The following is a 7508-nucleotide window of genomic DNA, read 5'->3' as shown; positions in this document are numbered from 1 at the left end:
GGAAAACATACAGAACAAAGGAAGATTCCTACTGGGATAACTATTTTCTCATACAATGAGAGAAAAATAGGAAAACAGAGTCTTTAAGTCATAACCTACACAAAATAAACCCAACCACTCGTTCCCTACGGCCAGGCCATGGAAAACAAATAGACAATCCTGAGATTGCCAGCATGCCATTAACACTGCATACCCATAACTTTCACGCTGCCAACCCGTACAATCAAAAGAAAACAGGGAAACAGTCTTTAAACTGTAATTCATAGAAACTAAGAACCACATATTAAACTGAATTCCTGAAATACTCTAGGAATTCAGTTTATATGATTCTCTCTCACTCTTTCTCAGAGAGGAGACCATGCTCTGTCTATGAAACTTTATTTCCTCTCCAATAAACTCTGGCTTGTACTTGAATTCTTCGCCGTGCACAGTCAAGGACCCTTGCTCTCTTGGTGTAGGACTTGAGTCTCCACTCAGGGGGATTCGCCCTGTCCTGTGTCAGTTGGACTCGGCGGTCCCATTTCTCACTAAGGCACTTTTGGTCCACAACAGCCCCAAAGCCCCTTCTGGGCAACACCAATTTCCAGACTCTCAAGGCTTTGTTCTCAGCATGAATCTGGGAAGTATGGTGGTTCTGATCTTCCCAGGGACAAGCTGCACTGCTAGTGTACTTGGAGACCTGGACCTCGGCCCTCAGGGGCCGGAGAGGTGGGAGCAAATCCTTGGGCACAGGGCTGAGGGCCAGAAGCTTACCTTTCAAAGCTCTACTTTTCTTCTTGCTCTTACTCCTCCACTTTGGCTCCACTGACAGCTGAGAGACAAGAACAGGTGAGAGGCTAGACTCATTCTCACTCTCCTGTCTCTAGACAAGCTACAGAAGCTCAGTGTTCATGAACAAAGTGACTTTCTACATTTAATTTACGTAACTTTCTAATTTATCCCCTTTTATTTTTTTTATAAAGTAGATAAAATATATTTTTTTTTCTTCTTGGATAAATGCAAAAAAGAATTTTCTTTCTGAGACCCACCATGAATTTCTTGCTCAAAAAGAAAGAAAGGAAAAGAAAGGAAGAAAGGAAAGAAGGAAGGAAGGAAGGAAGGAAGGAAGGAAGGAAGGAAGGAAGGCAGGCAGGGCAGGTGGGGCGGGGGGGCGGGGGGAGAGAGAGAGAGAGAGCAGGAAAAGAAAGAAGAAAGAAAAAACATACATTCTTAGAATTATAGGCCTCTCTGAGTTCAGTCAGGTAGGATTCTGATTTCCCAGGCCAGAGCCCCACTCCAGCCTCTAATCAGAGGCGCTCAGGGGCTCTGCACTGACCTCGGATCAGCCCCAACAGAGGAGAGGCTAGACTTAGACACCTGCCATGGGAAAGCGGTTGGTGAACTAGTGCTCAAGGGCCTAAGTAAGAGATCCAACTCTTACTTAGTATCCAGTCCTTGACCATTAGTCACTGCATCTGGGACTGTGCCCTGGAGCCCTCCACCACACCTGGACTCCTGATCCAAGATCTTCAGATCAAAATCCATGTGCTCGCTCTAACCCCTGCTCGGCCTGGCTTGTTCCTAGAACGTGATGTTCTATTCATTCCCAAGAATTCCCGTCTCACCATTTTCTCTAGGTGATTCAGAAAAGGTGAAATAATAAGAAAAAAGATCACCTCTGCTAGGTCTGGGCCAAGAGTTCCTTACCTTCCTGATGTTTCCGTGTTTCCTAGGTTGATGGTAAGGATGGATTACTGGAAGCAGAAGAGTAACAGGAGGAAGAGCCCCAGCCCACACAGGAAGGCGAGGATGGTGTCAATCACCCACGGAGTGAAAATGAAGCTTTTCCATGTAGCAATAATGCTCTTCATAGAAGAGAGGATTTTCCATGGTGTGAATAATCACTGCTGCCTTCTGGCAACTGAGCACTGGAAGTTCACTTGGGGACCAATCCCAGGCCCACTCACATCACAGAGCTGTGGCCTAGTCGCAAAGGTTCCTGAGGGCGGGGAGGGGACAATAAGAAGAGGAGGCTGAACTACTGCCCTCCTCTCACCATCCAGCTACATGTACCTCTGCACCCTTCTGGGCCTTCCAGATCTCTCATTCCAGCTCTACTCTCAATCTGTCAGAGAGACCTTAGATGATTTTCTCTTAATTTCATCTGGAACCCAGATGTCACCCGGTTCCCATTGCCCTTTCGAGATCTTGACTGGAGGCCCACCAATTCATAATCCTTGAAAATCTGAAGTTGATTCTGAAAATTTGGCTATTTCCTGGGGATTTTTACTCTATTTCCTCTGTCCTCAGCTCTAGCTTCCCTACATAATGTTTTTGGCTTGTATAAACCCAGACACAGAACTTTTAAACTTAGTTTTGTGAATTTTAAGTAGTGTTTGTTTTGTCACATTTTCAATCAGAGGGACCTATATACAAAAAATTAAAAATGTATTCTTTGAATTCATAAATCTAAGTATAAAAGGATTATACATAGTTAAGCCTTTAAATGATAACTTTATAAATTTGGATCATTTATAATTTTGGAGTTCGTAAAGCTTTCAACGGCACAAAGACTTTTGGGACATTAACACACACACACTCATCCTTTTACAAACCAATTCAGTATTTTCAAATCCAATAATCCATAATTTTCTACTTAAGATTTTTTTATTCGTTGACTTGACCCAACTTTGTATTTGCCAAAATGAAGATAGTTCTTACTCTCCACGTAAGTTTTGAAATACGTCTTAGTCCATTAAAGTTGCTATAATCAAATACCAAAGACTGGGTCGATTAGAAACAATAGAAATTTACTTCTCATAGTTCTGGAGGCTGAGAAGTCCAAGATCAGGTGCTAGCAAGTCACTTTCTGGTGAGGGCTCTCTTCCTGGTTGGTAGCCAGCACCTTCTGCTGTGTCCTCACATGGTGGGAGGGGGCTAGAGATCTCTCTGGTGCCTCGTTTATAAGACACCAATCCCATTAATGAGGGTCTATAAGCGCCACCCAAAGGCCCCACCTCCTATCATTTTTAAGAGTTAGGATTTTAGCATAGAAATTTTGGGAGAAACACAAATATTTATACATATGCACATGTGCTACACCCAGAAGCCAGGAATGGGTTAAGGTGAGCTAAGGTACCAACTCTTAAGGTCTGTAGGGTGGAGGGTGAGACTAGGATTCAAAGCCTGGAGCTAATTCAGGTCTTGAGCAGTCTCTTCAGATATCCCTAGTGTGTTTCATTCATATTCTTCTTTTCTGAGTGTGCTCTGCCTTCCCCCGCCCTCCTCTCCAGACCCCTGCGACCCCAAGTCCAGCCTGAAGCATATAGAGATAGCTTTGAGTCCTATACAGAATTCCCTTATGGTTAATTCTGCATCCCCTCAGCAGCAGTCATAAGGATTCACTGAGGAGTTCACATGGGAAATCTGTCTTAACACTCCAGGTGCACTTAAAAGTAATGTGTGTCCCCTGCTTGCTGGTCATAATGTTTTTAATACAGCTTTAGTGGGAACAAGAGCACTTGAGTTTATTTGATGGTATTGTTATGAATAAACACATTCACGAGCACATCTTCTGCATCTACTATCGCTTCTAAGGTCCTCAGTCTCTTCCTCCTTACCTTAAAGTAAGAATATATTACTTTTATCAAACTTTTATCAAAATTTGAGCTTTAGTCTTGTATTTATATTTGCCATGTATATTTTCTCCATTATTTTCAATATGTTTGGACAAAGCATGAAAGATTTTATTATAATAACAAAGGAGAGTGTAAATTACATAAGATTTGACTAAATAAACATCCACCTGTATTGGCTAAAATTTAAAAGCCATGGTGGAGAATGTTGCAAGGGGTGGAAGTGGGGCACTAATCTCTACATCTTACTGAGTCAGTTAATGTTGCTGAAAATAGAAAAACAGTATATTATTTAAGCATAATATTAAATATAGTAATATATTATTTAGATAAAGCAAAAATTTTTTTAAATCCTTAACAGTTTAAAGAACAAATGGAAAATGTGCTTTTAGGAGAACAAAGTGGAAAAAATGAAATTTATTCTTTATCTTTTATAGGAAGTCAATGATTTTACTCAAAATTGATAAATTAAGTGATTATATAGTATTATTTATATATAATAAAAATTACCTCTACAGAGCAGGACCAGGGCCTGTGAAAAGGAAAAGCCTGGTTTTTTTTGTTGTTTTAATTTTTTGCTCATCAAAATGTTTGAATAATTTTTTCATGCACATGTATTGCTTTCGTTTAAAAAATGTATTACTGGTAGATCTACTTGGAATAGTACAAAATAGCACATCTCTGTAAAATTAGTTTTCTTTTAGCCAAAAGTATATGAAAAGTAATCGGCTCATCTAATATCTGATGGAACGTGAAGTTAGATATTATTAAATTATAATTTTTGGAAGGACATAAATATACCCATAAAACAGCCAGGACATGACACTTGACTCTATGTTCTGTTTATCTAAAAAGTAAAATCCTTATATTAAAAACAATAATGATAAGAGTGATGTCAGAAGCATGGCAGAGTAAGAGATGTTCCCACATCATTTCCCTTGAAATAACAATAAGGCGAACATCTAAAACTCAACAGGTAACAACCGGTCTTCACAGAAGCAGTGAGTGAGTGATCTGCACATAAGAGCTTCCAGAGGTCAGAACTGTGAGAGTTAGGGGGAAGATTATGAGGAACAAAAAAGCTGCCTCTCGTAACTGGAGCTCCCTGCTGGAGGAGGGTCAAGGGAAAAGTTGTGGCCAGTTCCTTGAACAGCCCTGTTGAAGGGATCTGTGAGCTCCATGCAACGGCGGAACCCAGGGATCAGAGAAGAAAGCAGAGCAGGAACTAACTGCAGAGTGGCAACAGCTGGTTCTCAGCAGCCATGGTTGTGCAGAGTGAGGCTGAGACATAGAGATAGCACCAACCCTCAACCACCAACCCAGAGGGTGCCTTCCCCTCACATCTTCCAAGACTGAACACTGCAGACCCCAGGGGAATTTGAGCAAATGCCACCAAAACTGTAGGTAACACTGACAGGGACTGAGACTGAGGGTAGTGATCGTAATTGAATATAAGAAAAAAAAAAAGCCAATTTTAAGTCTCGAAGCAGGGATGTAAGAGACTTGGATGCCACCTACTGGAAATCAAAAGAAAAACACATTCTTAGCAATAAGCTAAAGAGAGACTTTTATATAATAAGTCTTTCTGTAAAAAAAAAAAAGAAAAAAGAATACACTGTCATTAATGTCCAGGTGGAGAATATTCCATCAAGACACTATGAACAACCAAGGTGACAAAGCATCTCAGAAAGAAAAAATCGCCAGAAAATAAGCTTAAAGACATAGGAATATATGACTTAAATGACAGAGAAATCAGGATTGTACTTCTGAAAAAACTCAATGAGATCCAAAATGATCTATATCAACAATTCTAGGAATTGAAAAAACAACTAGATTAGCAGAATGAGTTTTTTTAGCAAGGAGATTGAAATACTAAAAAAGAACCAATTAGAACTTCTGGAGGCGAACAACATGCTACACGATATGAAGAATGAAATAGCAAGCTTGGGAAATAGAGTTGACCAAAAGGAGGAAAGGATCAGTGATATTAAAGACTGAAATCTAGACATATTTTAGAAGAAAGAAGAGAGAGACTGAATAATGAAAAGTAATGGAAGAGAAATACAAGAACTAGCTGACACCATAAGAATAATGGGCATTCACAAAGGGAAGGAAAAGGAGCAGAGATTAGAAAGCATTTTCAGACAAATAGTTGAAGAGAATTTTCCAAATCTAAGGAATGAGTTGGAGCTTGGAATACAAGAAGTCAACAGAACACCTAATTATCTCAACCCAAAAGGCCTTCTCCAAGACACATTATATTAAATTTATCAAAAATCAATGACAAAGAAAGAATTCTCAGGGCAGCCAGGGAAAAAAAGACGGTAACCTATAAAGGAAAACCCATTAGATTATCATCAGACTTCTCAGCACAAAGCTTACAAGCAAGAAAGGAGTGGGATCAAATGTTCAAACTATTAAATGAAAGGAACTACCAGCCAAGAGTAATGTATCCAGCAAAGCTCTGCTTTAGATATGAAGGAGAAATAAAGTCCTTTCCAGACATAGAAAGATTGAGGAAATTCTCCATTACGAGGCCTGCATTGGAGGAAATACCAAAAGGGGTCAACTCACCTAAAACAAAAACAAAAACAAAAAAACAAAAAACTATGAGTATGGCGACTAGAGGAAGAGGAGTGCAACCTTTATTAACACAGGGCATTGTAAGCTTAAACGGTAAGAAGAGATTTGCTATTGTAAGATAGTAATGAAAGTTCTGCATACATAGGGACAAACTGAGACAACAATAACAGAAAAGGGGAGGATTCAAAGATCCAAATTCGCAAAGGGAAATGGAGATGAGGCACACACAGAAGAAAATGGACACACACACACACACACACACACACACACACAGATAACTATCCTCTACATATTCATAATGGTAATCACATGCGAAAGATCCAGAACTGAAGTGCACAACATAAAACAACAAGGACCAGAGAGAAAATCCACAAACCCAATGAAATTTAAAAAACAGACAGAAATGCAAAAACAAGGAAACAATGGAAACACCAAGCTACCAGAAAGCAAAAGGTAAAATGGCTATAGAAAAACCTCATATTTCAATAATCACCCTAAATGTAAATGGACTGAACTCATTAATAAAAAGGCACAGAGTTGCAGATTGGATCAAAAACCAAAACCCAACCACATGTTATCACCAGGAGACACATCTCAGTTCCAAAGACAAATATAGATTCAGATGAACATGATACTCCAAGCAAATGGCATTCAGAGAAAAGTGGGAGTACTAATATCAGACAAAATAGAATTCAAAATAAAAAAGGTAAAGAAAGATACTAAGGGATACTTCATAATGATAAAGGATTTATGCACTAAGAAGACATAACAGGTATTAATATCTATGCTCCCAGTCAGAGAGCCTTGAAATATATAAAGCAATTACTACCAGAATGAAAGGGAGAAACAGACCAAAACACTATCATAGTAGGGGACATAAATACCCCACTGTCGGACATGGACCGATCATCCAACAGTAAATCAATAAGGAAATAACACCCTAAAATGACACTTTAGACCAACTGGACATAATGACATTTACAGAGCCTTCCATCCCAAAACAGCTGCTTATACATTCTTCTCTAGTGCACATGGAACATTCCCAAGGATTGACCACATACTGGGAACACAGATAGCCTCAACAAATATAAGAATATTGAAATCATACCAACCATATTTTCTAATCATAATGCTTTGAAGCTGGAGATCAACTGCAGAAAGAAAGTGGGAAGATTCACAAATACATGGAGATTAAACAACATGCTACTGAAGAATGACTAAGAAAGAGAAGAAATAAAATAGGGATCAAGAGATACATAGAAACGAATGATAGTACAATATATCAAAACATTTGGGAAACGGCAAAAGCAG

The 7508-nt window shown here is 39.3% G+C and overlaps 1 long non-coding RNA gene across 1 annotated transcript; it reads left to right on the top strand.

The window, feature by feature from the left end:
- The first annotated feature begins 747 nt into the window (after positions 1–747).
- Positions 748–2750, top strand: LOC120605967 (uncharacterized). Its single transcript, XR_005653795.1, has 2 exons — positions 748–828; positions 1713–2750. It is a non-coding gene; the product is annotated as an uncharacterized LOC120605967 (long non-coding RNA).
- Positions 2751–7508: the final 4758 nt, after the last annotated feature.

This window comes from Pteropus medius, unplaced genomic scaffold (genome assembly GCF_902729225.1).
Source record: "Pteropus medius unplaced genomic scaffold, Ma_sr-lr_union100, whole genome shotgun sequence".
Lineage (NCBI taxonomy): Eukaryota > Metazoa > Chordata > Mammalia > Chiroptera > Pteropodidae > Pteropus > Pteropus medius.
This window is presented reverse-complemented; position numbering and strand designations above follow the sequence as displayed.